General features: G+C 34.1%; 1 long non-coding RNA gene across 1 annotated transcript; it reads left to right on the forward strand.

The window, feature by feature from the left end:
- The first annotated feature begins 18,916 nt into the window (after positions 1-18,916).
- Positions 18,917-19,631, forward strand: LOC110891629. Its single transcript, XR_002565430.2, has 3 exons — positions 18,917-19,019; positions 19,400-19,456; positions 19,571-19,631. It is a non-coding gene; the product is annotated as an uncharacterized LOC110891629 (long non-coding RNA).
- Positions 19,632-22,359: the final 2,728 nt, after the last annotated feature.

Below are 22,359 nucleotides of genomic sequence, written 5' to 3' on the forward strand. Positions count from 1 at the left end.
TTTATTTGGCAAATCAAACTATGATATTTTTTGAAATTTGAAAATCTTTGTTTTTTTACTAATAAATTTTGTATTGTATTAATATGTATTAATGATTCTTTTGTTTTGTTTTTTTATTTTTTCATGGTTAACCCTAAATTTTATGTCATTGCCGGACTATTAAACTTCGTCGGACATGTTAATCAAAAATTTTAGGTTTATTGTTTTTTTTCCTATTTTTTATCCGGTATAATGTTTGGTTTCATACTTTATGCTCATTTAATTTTGGCTGTAATTTTTAGTTACTAATAAATTTGGTATTGTATTAATTTCCGGAAAATTTGTAGTGTTTCTATATATAAATTCATTTATGTTTTTTGAAACCCCTCCTTTTGTTTGTTTTATATTTTTTCCCTCTCTTATGAGTTTGTTTCTATGTCGGTTGGTTTTGCTTGGCAATGTTAGACTTTCCTAATAAGTTTGCTTGATTACGGGATTGGATATTAGTGATTTGATTTTCAGATTTTAAATTTTAAATTTTGAAGTCAATTATTATTTTAAATTTAAATTTTGAAGTAAACCATTATTGTGTTTGATTTTAAATTTTCAATTTCGAAGTCAATTATTGTTTTAAATTTAAATTTGAAAGTTTGTCATTAATGTGTTTGATTTTAAATTTCGAATCTGTAAATTGAATTTAAATTTGAAAAGTTAGACTTTCCTAATAAGTTTGTTTGATTTACGGGATTGGATATTAGTGATTTGATTTTCAGATTAAAATTTTAAATTTTGAAGTCAATCATTATTTTAAATTTAAATTTTGAAGTAAACCATTATTGTGTTTGACTTTAAATTTTGAACGCTTTGAAATCTTGATGTTTTTTTATACGATGCTTTGACTATATTATTTGTAATTTTAGGGATGCTTCGAGTCTTCTTCGACTATTGTTTTTGTACTCGAGTTGAATATCTAATTCAAATTGTGTTTTGTAATTTTAGGTGATGAGCTTCTTTCAGACTCCTTCCCCTACAAGGAACTCTTGAATGGGATCCTATGAGAAGTTGAAGGAAAGGTATATCTTGCACCGTTGTTTATCTATATCTATATATCTATATATCTTAAATGGGATCCTATGGGAAATTGATCTCTATTCGATTCACTGATGTATATTCTTATCCTCACCATTTTGTTCTATTAATCAACTCATGTGTGCTCTTATGTTTGATACCCGATCTTATTCCAGTGATTAATATCCGCTTGAGTAACCCAATCTGAGTCTGATTTTTTTCGTTAACGATTCAGGTAAACTTTCCCGATTTGGGTTTTCTGCAAGGCTAATCATCTAAATTTATTTGTTATTTTTATGGTTTAGATCCTAAACTCCAGTTTTACAGTATCTCATGATAATCTTTCTTCGTTTTTTAGAATCTGATCAAATTGGGCCATAATCTGAATAAATGTGTTTAAGCTACGACAAGGTGTATATAACATTATGATTGATATTATAAAAAAAAAAACTATAACAGTTTCTCTTCTTGTAATTTTGTATAGCATTATTTATAAAATGATTAAAGGTATGATAAAAAAATATAAAAGTTGCTCTTCCTGTCTTTTGTTCGCTTCACGTATCTTCGCTAAATCAATATGTTGGAAGGTTTGTGTATGTAGAATTAGTCTGGATACGCCCACGAAAAAAAAATGCCGATTTATATTGTATTTCTCATGACAGTATGAAGGCTATGGTTAAGGATAAATGATAAGATCTTCAAAGGGGTCGATGCTTTTGAAACTAAAATAGTGCAAGACATTAAGGAGGCTACTCTCTGGTGGATGATTAACAGATCGATAGGCGTCAATCTCTCAATCTGGTCCACTTTCTCTGGTTTAGACTTTGGTTAGTGTATGTGTATAGATAATTTTTTTAAAGTGATTGGATGTGTAATGGGGTAAGAATATTTTGGATATATCTTAGTGTGTTTTTTTGGAAGCTTAATTGTTGTTTGTATGCCTCTTTTGGTGATTAATAAAGTTTGGTTTACTGAAAAAAAAACCCGCAATTTCAACCGTTTTTACCTAACGGGTGATTTGCTTTATATTTATCTCTAATTGCTCAAGTAGGTAAACTTTGAAAAATTGTTTAAAGACGAACTTATGATTAGTTTGTTTGTATTTATTTTATGTATAGATGTCAAAAGATATTTAGAGGATAACCTGTGATTAACTCGATTACAACAGGTTGTGATGAAATGAGTCTTTTTTTTTTTAAATGGGTCTTTTCAAAATTGGTGAGGCTGTGGTATAAATGAAGCTTTTCAAAATTATATTAGATATTACACACTCAGAATAATAATATTGAGGGTTGAATGTATGTGACCCTATAAATATAGAGGTGTAGTTTAATTTAATTTTTTTCAATTATAGAAATTCCAATGTGATGGTATTTTTGTTGTTTCCTCTATTATTTTCTCTATATAATATAGAATAGAGGTTCCAATGTAAATGCTCTAAATATAGACGTTTACTTTACATTCTTGCTTTTGTATGTTTTTATGGCTCTTAACAACAAGAAAAAGTTTAAGAAACCAATTAAAAATTTATCATGGAGAAAAGGAAAAGATGATACTTTAGATGTTAAAGTGTAATTTGTATACTTTTATTTGTTTTAAATTAAGTTTTCCTACCAAGAAAATTTCCGGGTTATAACCTTATTTTTTTTCTATAACAGTAAAAGGGATTTATAGCAAATCAAGTGTTGGAGGGTAGCCAACCAGTTGATATCTCTAAGAACCCGTTTGAGTTGTTCTTACACTTAAGTAAGAATCTGTTTTTTTCAAATTAAGTTCATGTATATAAAACAGTAATTAACTCTTTTGAGTTAATTATTGTTTCGTCCTGTGGTATGTTAAAAATCACTATTTTAGTCCATTAGTTTAAAAATTGCGATTTCAGTCCGTGTGGTTTCACTTTCGTGACCATTTTCAGTCCCTGTGGTTTCACTTTCGTAACCATTTCAATCCATTTATTCTGTAAGTACAGGGACTGAAATGGTTACGAGGTGGACTGAAATGGTTACGAAAGTGAAACCACAAGGACTGAAATCGCAATTTTTAAACTAATGGACTGAAATAGTGATTTTTGACAAACCACAGGGACGAAAACAGTAATTAATTCTTTTTAATAATCTAGCAATAGTGCTTTAAATTCTAAGTCGTCCTGATTGGAATTGATAATGTCAGAGGATGAATGCGATAGTGGAGTTAAAGAAGACATCATGAAAACATCATGAAGGTTTAGTTGACAAAAACTTAATTTGTAACGCACATTATGTAGATGTGCTATTGGGACGTGCTCAACTGTCTCAAAATATTAGGCTTAATAAATCACACTTTAACGCTTCTACGTTTAAATTTTTTATGTGTTTAGCCACCTGCGAAGCTCGCGGGGTCTTAGGCTAGTGATGTATAAAACAACACGTTATCTTGCGTGAGTATATATACGTTAAATACTATTTTGTATTTGTATAAGTTGTGTATCACGTGCGATGTGGCACATGTTGTTTCGTGTGTCGAAATCACTTTACCTCATATGTGAATATTTAAGCATATAAAATTGTCAAATGAGAATCAAGTTATAAGAAAACAATTATTTAAGAAAAACTAATTGGCCTTCATTTAATCATTCAAAAACAAAGAACTCTCACTCAATCACTCATGTATAGTTCCAAGACCTAAACCAGAGACTTTTAGGGGTTCATGGAGTCCAACAACAACAGTAGCCATCATCAGCGGTTTGACGTGGAAGTTGAATACACTGACCATCGCTCCAACCACGAGGCCTGCATGCATCTTTACAAATCCCATTCTGATCTTGACCTATTTTGCATACCACTTCTGTGCAATATTTTCTCCCATCCCAACTACCCTCCAAACCTGCATGCCAACTTTCATTATTCATTAACATCTATTTAACAATTTTTTTTTGCAACATATTCATTCTAATTAACAGGGCAAATTACATAAGGATAGCAGGTAGACGAGCGACAAACTGCGCCGCCATCCACTTCTGAATAGAAAACCCTAATCTACTAAAAACAAAGTCTCGCCCCTGAGGGGTCGAAAAGTTGCCGTGGACAATATTTGAAACACAATATCTTTGCTAAATATGGGTGTTTATTATTCAGTTTCAAACCGATTAAAAGAAACGGACACGAGACTCTTTAAAATCAATCCGGATTATAAATTTGATTTTTGGTTTCAAATACCTAAATTCGGTTCGAACAAAATAAGGCAAATAAACTGAATATCAAATTAATAATATTAACTAAATGTAAAACCTATGTAAAAACACGGGTGATCTTTAGAAAATTTTACATACCAAATTTTATTAAATAACAAATCACTATACATTTTTTAAGGTTTGAAACATCTAAAAATGGACTACGACCAACAATATTAACATATCCGTATTACATATCTATTCATAATTACAAATCTAACATCTTCCTTGAAGAACTACTGTAGCATGGCTGATTTTATAAATTGGTTATCTAGCCCAATACAATTACAATTTTAGCCTAATTTTATTTAACCCAACCCAGTGTAATAATGGTAAAAAGTAAAAACATTTAAAATATTGAAAATAATAAAAGAAATTATTCAGTTTACTTGGTCAAAAACAAAACAGATTTGAATTCACATTGGTTCGCTTTTGAACTTCCTGATCCGGTTCGGTTTTCAGCTTTGACCGGAAAAATTATAAAATAAAAGAAAATAACGAACCGATTAATACAATATTTATTAGTACAAGAAAAAAAAAACAACCGAAACGATTAATACAAGAAAAAAAATTTATTTTGTTAGTACGTATAATGGATCAAACTGAAAATTCAAAGATATCAATAAGATGGACATTTATGAAATTCCAATCCTAATTTATACCTTTAGTTGCAAATGCAAAAATTGCCGTAAGAATGAGAAGAATGGTGAAGAACTTCATTTGATTTATTTATTTTTTCTTGAGTTTGTGTTGATGAAAAGGGTTTGTATAGATGTATGCGTATTTATATAGTATTATTAATGAACTAAATTTGGCATCGAATATTTTATTAAGGTAATATATACTGTTTCTATGACTCATGATCTTTTTTTGTATAGTATATATGATTATTTAATGAGTGTATTGATGTATTGTACAAAAAACAGTAATCTTTTATTTTATTTTATTTTGTTAATATTTATTATTTTTAAATATGGCCGGAAGAATGAGAAGAACAATCATTTGATCTATTTATTTTTCTCGAGTTTGTGTTGATGAAAATGATTTGTATAGATGTATTTATCTTTATGCTAGGTTAATGCCCGCGTAATACGCGGGCTTCTACCAAAACCATATTATTTACTTTGAAATGAAATGTTGTGTACAAATACATACATTGGAAGAAAAAAACAGAAAACTATTCAAATGCCAGAAAAAACTTCCTTGTAGACTACATTTGTTGTTTTACTCGTTACATTCCCGTTAAACCCACATGATTAATCCGCCAATACAAAGAAAACAAAACTAAACGCCAAAAGACGCTACGTTGAAATTACACGAATCCTCCCACGTAATAGCCAAACACTTCGCTCTATTTTTTATCCAAAGGTAGCTATGCGCCTTAATTTCTTCTACTGTCATGTTGAAATTTGCTTGTGTTTGCTTAAAACGACTTCATTACGCGTCTTCCACAAAACCCAAATGGATACTGGACAATTGACAGAAGCAACTTTTCCATTTTGGAAACCCATGAATCACTTTAGGCACTTGTAACAGATCTTTTAATTCAAGGATATACAACGGTTTTATTTTGCACCAACCTACCACATAATCTCACACCCTCTGTGCAAACATGCAGCCAACGAACAAATGAGCAGCCGACTCATCCTCTCCCAAACATATCTTACACCGAACATCCGGGATAAAAACATGCCGACGTACCAGTTCAGTTGACGTTGGCAGCCGGTTCTGTACAAAACTTCAAGCCAAAAATTTAACTTTTAGTGGTACCCATCCGTTCCAATCGAAGTCTATGCGCAACTCTGCAAAATTTCTTTTTTCCATCAGTCACCTTAAACTTTTAACAGTAAATTGGCCGGACGACTCTAAATTCCACGACCATATTTCGCTGTGTGTATGTAGATAACTTGGAAACTTTGAAATAAAAATAATTATTTAGCAGGACATTCTAAAAAAAGATATGCTGTGATCAATATGATATTATACTACAGCTTGCCTTAATGATCTATATAATATTATACTAAAGCTTACCTTAATTATTAGAGGGAAGCCGATCTCATTAGCTAGCCCGATGCCCTCATTACTAAAAGATAATCTTATCCACAATGTTCATCACCATAAATGATGATGTCTTTTAAAGCAGCTGCAAACCTGCAATATAGCATTTATTTTTGGTCAAATTTTAAAGATATGATGACCAAAAATTGGCATTTTGTTAAAAGATCATGGTATTTTAGTTTCATTCATTCGGGCTTTATCCATTATGTTGGGCTTGTAAGCACGCTTATGTTGGGCTTGTAAGCAGGCTTGGCATTGTTTATTATTTGGGCTTATTAGTTGTTAAGTTGTTCAGGTTGTTACAACAAGTTGAGGGGCCTTTGTGAAACATTCGGAGGACTGCGATCATCTTTGGCATTTCTCTTGGACTGAAGTGTAAATTGTAGCTTTGGGGATATAAAAGGGGCAGAAATATCTAGATACTTCAGTTGTAACCATTGTTCACTCTCTCAATTTCTCTCTGTATTTCTAGGGTTTTGTACGCAGCTGTACTTAGTGATTTTCTCTCTGTTGTTGAGAGATTGGTGCTGCATCTTGGTGGATGATCATCTGTGGATGATCATCAGTCTGTATTGTATTTCTGTATCATTCTGTATTGTTTCAGATCTTACTTTTGTAAGATCTGTTTGGGAGATTGGGGGGTAACATCTTTGGGTTGGTTTAATAAGAGTTTTGTCACTTGTTTTGTCGCTATTTCGTTGTTTGTTCTTTGTTGTTTGTGATACAATCATCTCCATACCAGTGTTGTTAACATGGTATCAGAGCTATCGAGCTCCTGTTGATGAGTTGATTGTTCATCCGCTGCGTCTTGTTCTTGAGTTTACTGATTGTGTTTGTTTTTTGTTGTGTTTAGGGTTTCTGTGCTCGGAAACTTCTGTTGATAATAGATCTGGTTTTCTTGGTGATATTGGACGAAACCCTAGCTTGGGTCCGCTGGTTGATTGGCCTGTTGTTTGATCAAGACTTCTGTGTTGGTCTCCGAATCCTTAGATGATTCAGGGCAAACTAACCAGGAGAGTTATCTTGTGGTCTTCTTCTTTACCAGATCCAGTAGTTCTTGAAAACTACAGATCTGGTGTTTGACGAAGGTTTTTTTGCACCCACTGTAAGATCGTTCTTATCTCTCTTGTTATTGTTTTTTTGTTGGTTGGATTAGTTGAAGTCGGGGTAGTGAGGACCGGCACCTTATTTGTTCTGTTGTTCTTATTGATTGATTAGGGTTAGTGTGGCTCCTGAGTAAAGGCTTGTCCAGGCACCTTTTGAGTGATGAACCTGGAATCTGGTCCCTGACTCAGTTTCGCCCTTTGTTGTTGATATTGTATCTCTTGGTTGTCTGTGTATTTCTTGTTGTTGATCTTGGTTTATCTGCTCTTGTTTGTCTGTGTTGATTGCTGTTATTCTTGTCATTATGACAGGAGGTGAGGGAACCTCTGTTACATTGATTAGTAAGTTGGACATAGGAGACCCTCTTTATTTGCATCCCAGTGACTCAAGTGCCCTGACCATAGTTAGTATAAAACTAAAAGGCACTGAGAATTATTCTTTATGGTCCAGTGCAATGAAACTTGCACTGGAAGCTAAAAATAAATTTGGCTTTATAAATGGTAAGTGTGAGAAACCTAAAGATAATGAAGTGTTAGCTGCTCAGTGGGATAGATGTAACTCTGTAGTGTTGACTTGGTTATTAAATTCTGTTTGTGATGAATTGTTTTTAGGACAGGTTTTTTCCAAACTTGCTTCTGAAGTTTGGACAGACCTGAAAGAAACTTATGATAAGGTTGATGGTTCGGTTGTCTATGATTTATATAAAAGGATAAATTGTATTTCTCAAAATGGTAGTTCTGTGGCTGAATATTATAATAAGTTGACAACTATGTGGAAGCAGTTTGATGCAATGGTGCAACTGCCTTCATGTTCTTGTCAAGCAGCCAAAGACTATAATGATTTTTCAGCCTTAATAAAATTGATGCAGTTTCTCATGGGTCTTGATGATGTATATCAACCTGTGAGAACCAACTTGTTGACAAGAGAACCATTTCCTTCAGTAAAGGCTGCTTATGCCTTAATTTCTCGAGAAGAGTCACATAGGCTCTCTAGTAGTGGGTCTAAGGGACAAAGTGTTTCATATGTTGCTAGGTCTAGTCAACCTAATCAAAGTTCATCTAGAAGAAACTTTAGGGGTTCTAATTCTGTGTTGAAATGCACTCATTGTAATATGATGGGTCATACAGTTGACCGATGTTTTGAGATAATTGGGTATCCTCCTGGTATGAAAAAGAGACCTGTAGGTCAGTCAGGTAGAAACAATGTGGGTAGTAGGTCAAACCAATCTGCTGCTCCTTCTAGTTCTGTTGCATCTGCTCTTCCTTTTACTTCTGAGCAGATTACTAAGTTGATGAGTTTAATTGGTGAAAAGTCAGAAGGAGAGCAGCAGAAGTCTAATATGGCAGGTGAGTCTGGTTATGTGAATAGTTTTGTTAGCTGTTCTAGTGTTGTTAATTTTGAACATGGTTATAGTTGGGTTGTTGATTCGGGAGCAAATCAGCATATGGTTAATACTGATAAGGATATGATTAATTGTGTTGATGTCTTTGAATGTGGTTTAAAAGTTGGTCATCCCAATGGAACTAGTGTAAATGTTGTAAAGATTGGAGAATTAAAACTGATTAATAATGTTGTTTTAAAAGATGTTTTTTATGTTCCTGGTTATAGTGTCAATCTGCTTTCTGTGCATAAGTTAGCCAAAGACAATAATATTGTTGTGTTGTTTAATGAAAGTAATTGTATGTTACAGGATTTGAAATCAAAGAAAGTCCTGGTGATTGGTAACCAGGATAATGGGCTGTATTTTGTGGGTAGACATGGTAATAATGTGAATTTATGTTATAATAGTGTTGCTAAGTCTAATGTGTGGCACAGTAGGTTAGGCCACCCTTCTGATCAAGTTCTGGCTGTGTTAAAAGATAAGCTTGAAATTAAAACTGTTGAGCATGATCCATGTGAAATTTGTCATAAATCAAAGCAAGTTAGAGTTCCGTTTCCGTTGAGTGACCATAAGTCTAAGGGCATTGGTGATTTAGTGCACTTAGACTTATGGGGTCCTTATAGGGTAACAAGCTATGAAGGATACAAGTATTTTTTAACTGTAGTTGATGACTATTCTAGGTCTGTTTGGTGTTATCTTCTTAGAAATAAAATGGAGGTTTTTGAGAATTTAAAAGATTTTTATGAGCTTATCTTAACTCAGTTTAAAACTAAAGTAAGAGTGTTTCGTAGTGATAACGGAACTGAATTTGTGAATAATCAGATGAATGTTTTCATGAAACAAAAAGGTATTTTGCATCAAACCTCCTGTTCATATACACCACAGCAAAATGGTGTAGTTGAACGTAAACATAGACATCTTTTAAACATAGCCAGGGCATTGATGTTTCAGGGTGGGCTACCACTGAGGTTTTGGAGTGATTGTGTGCTAACTGCTGTGTATTTAATTAACAGGGGCTTCCGTCATCTGTGTTAGGTGGAAAGAGTCCGTATGAGTTAATGTTTGGTTTTGAACCCTCCTTGTCTCATTTGAGGTCTTTTGGGTGTTTATGCTTCAGTACAGTGTTGAATGAGACTGATAAGTTTGCTTATCATGCTGATAAGTGTGTTTTAATTGGGTATTCTAATGTAAAAAAAGGGTATAAACTATGGAGTTTAGATGAGAAAAAAATCTTTTTTTCTAGAGATGTAAAATTTTATGAGCATGTTTTTCCTTTCAAGTCTAAACTTCTTAGTGATAATGTAAATAAAGCTGGTGTTGATAAAAGTTTGAATCATGTAAATTTTTTTGATTTGTATGAAGCATATTCTACTGAAACTCCTCAAACTCCCAATGATGAAGAGGGTATAGACAGATCTCATGACATTGTCAGTGATGATCAGCAGCCGATTCCCTCTACATCTGCCACTCCTGGACCTATTGATTTAGATCATAATGCAGAGTCTAGTGTAGATAGTAGTGATAGAGCGGAGTCCGGCATGGCAGAGGACACTGCTGTGTCAGATATTGAGATCGACCCATCTGAGGGAAATTTTACAAGTCTTAGAAGGTCGTCTAGGTCTACATCTGTTCCTAAACATTTTCAAGACTTTGTGCTTAGTAGTTCTGTAAAGTATGATATAAATAAGGTGGTTAACTACTCGTGTTTGACTGATGAGTCTATGTGTTTTATTAGTAACTTGAATAAGTCTACTGAGCCAAACAGTTTTAGTGAAGCTTCAAAAGACCCTAAGTGGGCTGAAGCTATGAATTTGGAAATGGAAGCTTTACTTAGAAACCAAACCTGGACTGTTGTTGATTTACCGGCTAATAGAAAACCCATAGGATGTAAATGGGTTTTTAAAATAAAATATAAGGCCAATGGGGAAATAGAGAGGTATAAAGCCAGGTTGGTTGCAAAGGGTTATAACCAACGGGAAGGTTTGGATTTTGGGGAAACATTTTCACCGGTTGTGAAAATGGTTACTGTTAGATGTATAATAAGTCTGGCCATTCAAAATGGCTGGACATTGTATCAACTTGATGTTAATAACGCTTTCTTGTATGGGTCCATAACTGAGGATGTGTATATGAGTCTCCCCGAGGGTTATTACTCTAAAAGTGATAAAAAAAAGTGTGTAAACTAGTTAAATCTTTGTATGGGCTGAAACAGGCCCCTAGGAAGTGGAATGAGAAGTTGACTGATGTTTTAATTGGTGTTGGATTTGTTCAAAGTCAATGTGATCATTCATTGTATGTGTTGAATAGAAGTTCTGTTTTTGTAGCCCTGTTGGTGTATGTAGATGATATTGTTATAACAGGGAACAGCCTTTCTGAGATTGATAGGATAAAAGGTCTTTTAAGCAAAAGTTTTCAAATAAAGGACTTGGGTGTTCTAAAGTATTTTCTTGGTTTAGAAGTTGTCTATGATAAAACTGGTATTTGCTTGAATCAGCGTAAGTATTGCTTGGATCTTTTATCTGAGTTTGGTTATCTTGGTTGTAAACCAGTAAATACCCCTATTGAGCTGAGTCATGTAGTTAATAATAAAATGAGTAGTGATAAGGAAGAACTAGTTGATGTTACAAATTACAAAAAATTGATAGGAAAACTTATCTACTTGTCATTAACTCGACCTGATATATGCTATGCTGTTCAATTTCTTAGTCAATATATGCATAAACCATGTGTTTCTCATCTCAAAGTTGCTTTAAGGCTGTTGAGATACCTTAAATTATGCCCTGGAAAAGGTTTGTCATTCAGGAAAAGTGATAGTTTTGAGATAACATGTTTTGCTGACTCTGACTGGGGTAAGTGTCTTAATACTAGAAAGTCTATCACTGGGTATTGTATTTTTCTGGGTCAAGATTTGATTTCCTGGAAAAGTAAAAAACAGAGTACTGTTTCCAGGTCATCTGGAGAGGCTGAATACAGGGCCATGTGTTCAGCTACTTGTGAGCTTGTTTGGATTGTGAATTTGTTGAGTGAACTTGGTGTTAGTTGTAAAGTTCCTGTTAGATTGCATTGTGATAGCAGTGCAGCTATATCCATTGCTGCTAATCCAGTTTTTCATGAGAGGACAAAACATTTTGAGCTGGATCTATATTTTCTTAGGGAAAAAATAGGTTCAGGCTTTATTCAAACTGTGAAAGTTGACTCTGAAAGTCAACTTGCAGATATTTTTACGAAAGGTTTGAGTGCAGGTATGCATGAGGTTTTTTGTGAAAAATTAGGTCTTGTAAATATGTTTAAAGCCGTTTGAATGAAGGGGGGATGTTAAAAGATCATGGTATTTTAGTTTCATTCATTCGGGCTTTATCCATTATGTTGGGCTTGTAAGCAGGCTTATGTTGGGCTTGTAAGCAGGCTTGGCATTGTTTATTATTTGGGCTTATTAGTTGTTAAGTTGTTCAGGTTGTTACAACAAGTTGAGGGGCCTTTGTGAAACATTCGGAGGACTGCGATCATCTTTGGCATTTCTCTTGGACTGAAGTGTAAATTGTAGCTTTGGGGATATAAAAGGGGCAGAAATATCTAGATACTTCAGTTGTAACCATTGTTCACTCTCTCAATTTCTCTCTGTATTTCTAGGGTTTTGTACGCAGCTGTACTTAGTGATTTTCTCTCTGTTGTTGAGAGATTGGTGCTGCATCTTGGTGGATGATCATCTGTGGATGATCATCAGTCTGTATTGTATTTCTGTATCATTCTGTATTGTTTCAGATCTTACTTTTGTAAGATCTGTTTGGGAGATTGGGGGGTAACATCTTTGGGTTGGTTTAATAAGAGTTTTGTCACTTGTTTTGTCGCTATTTCATTGTTTGTTCTTTGTTGTTTGTGATACAATCATCTCCATACCAGTGTTGTTAACACATTTCATTTTGTAAATAAGCTTGGTTTTAAAAAGCGAGAGGCACTCCAAGGCGTTTAGGTCCTGAAAGCAGAGGCGCGTGACAAAAGCTTTACTTACGCGAGGCGTTCCTCTATGTACAACCATATATGGTTTACATACAACCAGAAGCTTTTAATATATCAGTCTTTTATTCAAACCATTGATGGTTTCTTATCCCATTAGTTGTTTATCACCCTCGCACCTCGTGCATGCTTTTAAAACCAAGGAAATAAGTGATAGTTTGTGGAATGGAGGTAAAAATGTCTTAAATTTAGTTTAAAGGAGGGGTAGAAAAGTAAATTTATTGCTTACCCTCCATATACAGCTCTCATGTTCATGACATTCCTCACAGTTGACCAGTATATCCTGAGATCACTCTTATAAGACTTGTTGAGCACACGTTTCCAGTGTTCAAAGTCTACAGAGAAATCAACGGGTGCACCTTTTCCCTACGCACCAACTTATGAAGATAACAACCAGTAAGGTACTTTTTCCACCCTTAATGGCCATGGTTTAGGCCATCGGACCCATGCACCTGTGTAGCAACGGGTACCTTGTGGATGCATGTCGGCATAGGTACTTTCCTATAAGAAATAACATACATTAGACATGGGTTTATGATAAAAAGCCACACTTTATTAATTTTATTCTTCCCAAACTGCCTGAACCTCCCAGCACTTATTAGATTAATGTCAGACCATTCACCATACCACTTAGGTTATCATAATTGGCCTACCATATGTATTTTTAAAGTCTTTGGCATCCTTCGTCATCTTCAAAAGATCGAGCATACCTACACAAATTTATAACATGTCAATTTCGACCCATTTATAGGTTGACTGCCACACAATCAGGCCAGACAAGTTGAAAGTTGACCAGAGTGCAATCCAAATTTCAAATGCATAGTCTTCAAATTTGTTTATCATTATTGTTATAATATTGTTTATGTAACCATATTTGACCTATTAATTATATATTACGTTTAAAAAGGGATATAAAATGCGCTTAGGTCAACTACGGCTGCTACACGGGTCTTGTTCGTGGGGTGGCAGGTCGAACCAAACACGAACCCAAAAGTCGTATCACACACATGAACCTCAACACAACACGTGTACTCACAAGTTGACACGAACATGATCCGTTTAGTTTAACCTGGATTTTTTAACTTTTTTGGGTATTAATACTTTAAAACTCTAATTTTATATATTGTTATAATATATTGATTATTTAAAAATTAAAAAAAAATGGATAAAAAATGTTGAACTGGCAGCCGGCAGGTATGAAATAAAAAACGACCTACCCATTTTTTCACATGAATGATTATATGGGGTTAGACTCGTTAAAATTTGTCTCTCCTTATAAATTACTAATATATCTAATACCTCCAACACAAAAAAGCCAAAACTTTGTTTTCGCCAAAACCAAGGTTTTGAGTAATCAACCATTAATAAATCCCATGTAAACGTAAACTTACCGAAATAACTTACAAAATAATATGATGATATTACCTCCAAAAACATTTCAGCGTTAGAAGAATCTTTTGTAGGTGAATGATATAAGAAACCAAAAGTTTCAAGAACACCTCTGAGTTCTGAATAGCTTGGTAGCCAATCAATCTATATCGAGTGTCAGCTGGTGGGAGCCTCAATTGTGCCTTCCAATCTTGGGAACTTCAATGAGAAAACGATTAGACTTCCAGTGTTTGAATAATCATCGGTAAATTCATCTCCTTGGCTTCCTCAATATCAGTTTCTTCTTTAGGAAGTCAGTATGCATCAAGCATGATGGTAATCCACTTATGCAGCTCCTTTGGAGTTCTGTTCCAAACATTAAACAAAATAATAAATAAAAATTCATATTAAAAAAAAGTAAAATAAAAGAATAAACAGTGAGTGATTTACGTGTATATCGGATTAGGATCCCTGACTCTAGCGAAGACCTGGATTACAAAACAGAAGGCAAAGAGAGCCACAACATATCAAAGAAAATAGAAATAAAACTAAACACAAGACATGGGGTTAGACACCCAATCTACTCAGCAACACTTAATGGTCTTGTACCAGTTATTAAGCCATGCGTCTCTAAAGCTTTGTTTAGTGCAGATTATAACGAATAAGTTAACAGTTTAAAGAAATGATATGCATTTCTCTAAATTCGACTTTTTCACCTGAAAGCAATAATCAAGAATAATTGGTACCAAATATTTAGTTTTATTCAAATATAACTGAATCGCTAAACACGTCTAAAGGGATAATACATTGATGAGTCCTGCATAGTGTTTAAATTTAAACTCCCTCTATAGAATTGTATTCACGCAATTTTACGATACCATTTCATAACTTATGTAAGTTAGTCATTAAGCCGAAAATATATCATGAGTGTTGAATGAAGTAGATGTTCAAAAGTATATTGAAGGATTTAATCCAATTAACATAGCGGCAACATGAAACTTGGTATAGTTAATCACAAGAAAATAAGCAAACATTGAATGAATATGTCCAAGCGTTATGTCATGCGTTAACCCGATGCGTATTGCGAAAAAAAACATAAAAACAACCCGTTTTGACCCATAACTGAGTTTCCTTTTTTTAACCAATATTGTTGAAAAAAGTAAAATTACCTGAACTTCGGAACCGATTTTTTTTGAGTGAATTTCAAGTTTTGTCCTTTATCTTTAGGCCACTTTGCAAGTTTTGTCCTTTATGCTTAAATTTGACGAGTTTTGTCCTTTATGTTTAAAAATCAAGCACGTTTTGTCCTTTATGCTTGATTTTTAAGGACAAAACGTGCTTGATTTTTTAAACATAAAGGACAAAACGTGTTTGATTTTTAAACATAAAGGGTAAAACATGCTTGATTTTTAAACATAAAGGACAAAACTCGTCAAATTTAAAAATAAAGGACAAAACTTGCAAAGTGGCCTAAAGATAAAGGACAAAACTTGAAATTCACTCGATTTTTTTTTGTAGTTCCTGTATTGGCATTATAAAAAACCTCAACTCTACCAATATCTTCCTGGTATCCATCATAAAGATATGCTTGTACATACGTACATAAAGATCCCCTTCACTTGTAATTGTTTTTTTTTTTACTTTCACCTGTACATACGTATATAAAAAAGCCCTTCACTTGTAATTGTTTTTTTTTTAATTTTCAAAGCAGACAAATAAAATTAAAATGGAACCATGAATTTAATTTTGAAGAGATTTGGGAGTTAAGTAAGATCATCCTCCTCCATCTCCGAGCCTCCCAGGCCTTTAGCATTTACTTAATTCTCAACAAAAGGGTTGCCTTCCATTCATCCTGTCACCAAATATTACACATGCTCTGAAAAAACAAATAAAGAATGGTAGAAATTGGTAATAAGCCGATCACAGAAATCTTATGTGCTTGATTAGGCTATTGAATTCCCAATAGACATAACCATTCAACATCAATTATCCTCACCTTCACAAAACTATGATTGGGAGTGGAAACAACCATTCATTCAACCATCTGATACAGAATCAAAGTCCAGCTGCATATCTACAATTTCAGATCAAATTAGGGATTTAATTTAACATTTAAGGCTCAGAGAGTTATATATATATACTTAAAAATTTAGTTATATGAACTTTTTTACAACCTTCATTGTTAGCCTCTTAAATTTGTGTCTTTCAAGGGCATAATTGTCATTTTCATTAAGGAGGCATAAAACCAATTAGTAAATTAGAAATGATTACTATATTATAATGCTTATTAAATTTCGAAACTGTTAAACTAATGGCCATAATTGCCAAATAAATACAATAAATATAGTCTTCAATGTAGAAACTATGTAGAGACTTAGTGATAACAAAAAAGAATTCAAAGGTTTTGTAACTGACCGAATTTTCCCTATATTAATTAACAAATTACTCTCCTCTCACATATTTACTTTTCAATTTTCTCTCATCTCATTTGTCCATTTCTCAGTCTCATATGTTGTAAACTATTTTCAAAACTTAACACATTGTACAAGCAATCAAAGAAGATGGTACAACCTCATTGAAAAGCCAAAACCACCAGCACCACAGTTGATTAATTATGGTGAAAAGAGGGTTGAAAAGGAGGAACAAAGATGAGAGAGCGACCCAAGGTAAGGGTTTTGCAGTGGTCAGCGGCGACGGCGGGTTGGGTGGCAGCGGTTGACGAGAAGATCGATGATGGTGGAGAGAGGGGAAAAGAGTAGAGAGGAAGATGTGATGGGTTAGAGTTGAAGAGATGTTGTAAAGTTTATGGCAAGGGAAATGATGGTTGAAGGTGGGTTACAAACGGTGGGAGCAAAAGGTCTTCAACAAAAGACGAATAAATCTTCTGGCTTCAAAACCAGTTAAGGTTGTTGAGAGATTTGCAAATCCAGAAATTTTTGTCCCATAAATCATGGAACAAGAACCGAGCTTTCCATTCTTTTACACCTTACCAGATCACCAATCCAAGTCAATTCAAGGCCTGACTAGGATGAAACACCTACAGTTTTTGTCATATTTCTTTTTTTGGTCAGCCATATTTAATTATATGGTTTTTGAGACTTGAGAAAGTGTAGAGAGATGAAGCACATATAAAGTATAGAAGAGGGTTGTAGAGTTTTTTAGGATTTCATATATATTTTTCTTTTCCTCTCTTCCAATACATGGTTTTTACGTGAAAGACGGTGGTTAAAGAATTTGATGGTTTTCTAAACCACCTAATGGTTTTCTTCTTTAAATAATAATAATAATAATAATAATAATAATAATAATAATAATAATAATAATAATAACAATAATAATTAATTTAATGTTTTAAATATAATTGTATTAGAAGTAAACTTATAAAATGCCTACATAAAATGTAATTATATAGTTGAAAAAACTCCTAGAGTTTTTATTATTGGATCTTCGAAATATTTGTTTATAGCTCCTTTTTCCCAGAGTTTTATTATTGGATTTTCAAAATATTTGTTTTTAGCTCATTTTAACAACCATGAAAATCATTATATGTTTAAAAGAAAACGAGATCGAATAAAAACTAATTATACAATGAAAGCTTTTGTATTATAAGGTTATATTATTAATTGAAACACGCGATACCATTTCAATATAGTTATTTTTTATATAATAAATAGTTACGTTTTGGTTTAAAGTTGGCGAGTTAACACTTTACCACACATATCCATGATTCAACATTTTTACGTTTGTTCTGTTTAGCTGCACAATGCTCACAATTGCATTAGTATAAATGCTCATCTTAGTGTGAACTATCCCAGCAATGCTTATATATAAATAAAGGCTTATAAGTTGCACGTCTCTAACCACTTTGACACATAAAAATCCCCAGTTCAAAATGAATAAAAACAATCTTTTTAAGAGAATCAAGAAAATGTCCTTTTTTTTTCTTTTTACTCAAATGGTGTGGAAAATAGTTGAAAGTAGATTAGTTAATTGTAGTAAAAAATAATCGGTGTCAAAGAAACCTGAATGTTGTGCTTCACTCCGGTGATGCCAAACATAAAGGCGTCCAACTCGGAAGTGTATCCGATTGATTCTAGCCGAAGCAGCGGCAACGAGATAGAAGAGGAAGAAATTGAAACTAAGACGACGGAGGGTGGTGGTGGAGAAGTTGTGGAGCGATACAAAAGTGCGGTGACTGTGATGGCGATGGTGGAAGATGACCCTTGTGGGGTGGAAGTAGTGAATGTGATGCCTATCCTTATTATGTGTGCAGCTTAAGTTAATTAAGTCTATATATGGTTATTACCTAATATGTATCTGATTCATTTTAGCTTAGTTGTATTAATTTGTAGCCATTCTCATGCAGGCTTATAACTGAAAATAAATTACAAACCTTGCACAGTTTCAGGCTAGAACTCGAGGTGTTTGACTCAACACCCGCAGCTGTCGTTGTCTGCTTTGAAGACACCGCCCAACGCTTGACTAAGACCACTGCTCATAGTATACTCACAGCAGAGTCTGGCCTGTCACGCGTCTACAACCTTTATTCCACTAACATACAGGATAAGTTCACTCCGGTGATGGTAAGGAACGCTGATGGAAGCATTTCAACATTGTCGAATTATTTGCATTCTCTTATGGGCAGCACTCAGACCCTCCAGCTTGATTCGTGTACGTATTATGATCATGGCCATTTTGAATCCTTCAGCTGCAAGAATGTCCTGCTAGATGGGGATGGTTGTAAGCCCTTTGGTTCTTCCACACCTCCATCGATCCCCGCTAAAGACAAGGGGGTGCTACCCATACCGACACCAGTTAAGCGCGTTGAAGCGATCGTAAGTAAGGTATATATCGGCTTACACTTTATTCGTGCCCTGTTTAATAAACCATTTTATTTACATACCTGGTATATGTTTACTCTATTTTAAAATTAGGAGGCTACAACAGTCGGAAACTTGAGTTCGTAAATATAAAAGTGCATTGTTCTACATTAAAAAAATTAGGAATAAAAAAACTTGGCAACGCATCACTTCGAATGTGTAAAGACATATAAGGGGAGAAGTTGGCTTTTGAAAAAAAATAAACTTGGTGTCCTTATAAATGGAAAGGCAACAAAAAAACTTTCAACTATAAATGATTGATTTCCATAAACAATGTAATTGTGCATATTTATTTTTGGATAACCGTCTACATAAGTGTTTCGCGCTTTTCCTTCTCAGGCCTGCTTATGCAGATTCGGATTCAGAAGAAACAGTTGACAGTGACCCACATGAAAGGTATACCGTCTGCACTTAGTGTTAGTAATGAAAACCCGTACTACTTTTCGATGCATATATACGTAAACACAGTATACCATTTTTAATACTTTTCTTTTCGTTATTTCACTACAGTCAGTTGGCTGGTGATGGGATTGGGGATGACGGTGGCATGCGTTAGCTAAAGTTTGGTCTAGGTGTTATCCAATAAGATAGGAAGGCGTGCGAAACTTTATGCGTTTTTCCTTTTTTTCCTTTTTCTGTTTCATGTTTTTTTTTCTTGGAAGACATCTTTTTTCACTTCTTTTTGGCTGGCAAGTTTTGCCAAGGAAACAACTTATGGTCCATGGTTTAATAAAGTTTAAGCACGCCCCTTTGTAGGCGTATTGTCTTACATGTTATGCATCGGCCGTGTCGGACGTCTTACCACGAACAAACAATAGCTATTATGCATGTCGTGCATCGCACGGGCTTTCTCCCTAGTGTATTAGTAAAAAAAAGCTAAATCATTAGACCCGAATAGCACAATACTTGAAGACTACCTGCCCTGAATCGATCAAGCAAAACACACATGCTAATAGAACAAACTCAAATCCAAATCAATCCTGAATCAACTTCAAATATTGAATCGTCAAAATCTGCACATAAATAACGCCAAATTCATCAAAAATATAAGTAGATAACACATCATTTGAATATGATGAATAGATTAATAAAACAACAAAGAATCTAACTTCATGAAACATACAGGAATAAACCCTTTGGCTTGTTGAATCAAAACCGTGAAGAGCTGACAGATCCATCAAGACCTTGTGGTTGAATAAGAAACAACAGAGATGATATTATAAGGCACATAATAACATAAACTCATATGAGATTATTCAAAAACATTTGAGTGTTTGGAAGTGCTTATCCTGGCAAGCTCCTAAACCCTAACAGCCGCTAGCCGAATTAGGAAGAACAACCGCCGCTGCATTAATAAGGCAGAACCCTAGCCGCCATCATCTGGGTTCTCGGTCAAAACAAATTCAGCCATCATCTGTCACACCCCGACCACGTGGGACGACCAAGCGTGGCGGAAACGTCAGGGGGTGTTGTAACAGAATTAATTGTTTCACAACTATGGCATACAAAGTTATATTTTATTTATCAAACAAGTGTGTTACATTGTCTTTAAACAGGAAATAAAGAGTTTATAACATAATTAAACTAAGTCTATCTTCGTTTGATGTCTCTAAGGCACAGGTCCGCCCTAGTATCACAATCATCATCCTAAGCAACAGCTCCTGAAAACACATGTGAAAATAGGTACGTCAGCATAAAAATGCTTGTGAGATACATAGGTTTTGTGAAAGTAGAATCCATGACTTATGTTTGTGAAAATGTTTAGTCATGAACCTTGTAATTTGCGTTGTCTTGTAAATCATTTGGAAAACGATAAGATCAGATGATATGTATAGATAAATGTAAGGTTAAACGAATAACTAAGTAAAATGAGTTTGTATAAGATAAGTTGTTTGTAAAACAATGTCTTGTGAAGAATATGTTATTTGTGTAAAATGTAATATGTCTGTACTGAAATGATTTAGATAACGCTACGATATGTAATATTATACAAACACTTATATATAGGAAGTACCAGCAGCGTATCCACCATGTTTGTATCATATTACGCGCGCCTCGTTACTCAAATCATTTACTCAAACCAACCACCAATGTAAATTGTTCATGTACAATTCAATTGTCAAGAGTTATTGTGCAAACCATATCAAAAATGTCCATGTCTAATGTAAATCACCAAATGTGTATATCAATGTCAAAATGTTTATGTTTAATGTAAATCACGTAATGTGTATCAAAATATCATGTATGGCATGTGAAATATATCAACTAGGCCATAGGTAAAACGCACAAAAACAGGGTATTGAATTAAACATAGTTTAAGTCAAGTTATGTTTTGTGGAACAAATGCATGCTATACTGATACGAACATCTATGCGGTATTGTGAAAATGCATACATTCAAGCCTTTGTGACTGTGGTGATAGACCTTTAAACAAATTAAAGGTCTATATGTATTATGTTTATCGAATTCGGTCATTCCTTCCAATCCAAACAAACCCGGGATTTCAGGAATGGGAGTTGTCAAGTCCTATGGTACCACTACCTACTAACGGGCGGCATGATTGGTGTTAATGAATGTACATTGTATAATTTAAACAAACCAAATGTCATACCAAAACGTAGGCATGTGATGAATAAATGTACTAAGTATGCTCACAATGGGCATACATAGCATAAAATGTAATGTAAAATGATGTACCAAGTACGCACACAACGGGCATACATAGCATAATATGTAATGTAAACAATGTACTAAGTATGCACACAACGGGCATACATAGCATAAAATGTAATGTAAAACAATGTACTAAGTATGCTAAGTCAACATACAAAGCAGAAAAGTCATGTAAATCAATGTGCTAGCATGCTATCAGTCAACACACATAGCAGAAATGTAAAGTAAATCAATGTACTAAGTATGCTAAGTAAACATACATAGCGAAACAATGTAATGTAAATCATGTACTAATAGTGTACTAATGAGTATAGCAAGTATATGATGTGAAAACAGGAAAGCACGAAAGTAACAAGTAGGCACATGTGTTTCACCCCAAAACAGTTTGGAAAATAGTAAAGGATGGGGTTCAATGTACTCACTTGAGGTTGCTTGGAAGTCCTTGAGTAACAACCAAATAATGCTAGAGATCACGGATATCAAACGGCACCTAATATAGGTAACTATGTTAATATACTGGACCTAAATCGGAAGACCGGACAGTATGAGGGTTCGTAAACCAAACGAGTATGGAGACTCGTGTAATATGGTTTAACAAAGCCTACATACTAAAATGAAACCTAACC

Source organism: Helianthus annuus, chromosome 11, assembly GCF_002127325.2.
Source record: "Helianthus annuus cultivar XRQ/B chromosome 11, HanXRQr2.0-SUNRISE, whole genome shotgun sequence".
Classification (NCBI taxonomy): Eukaryota; Viridiplantae; Streptophyta; class Magnoliopsida; order Asterales; family Asteraceae; genus Helianthus; species Helianthus annuus.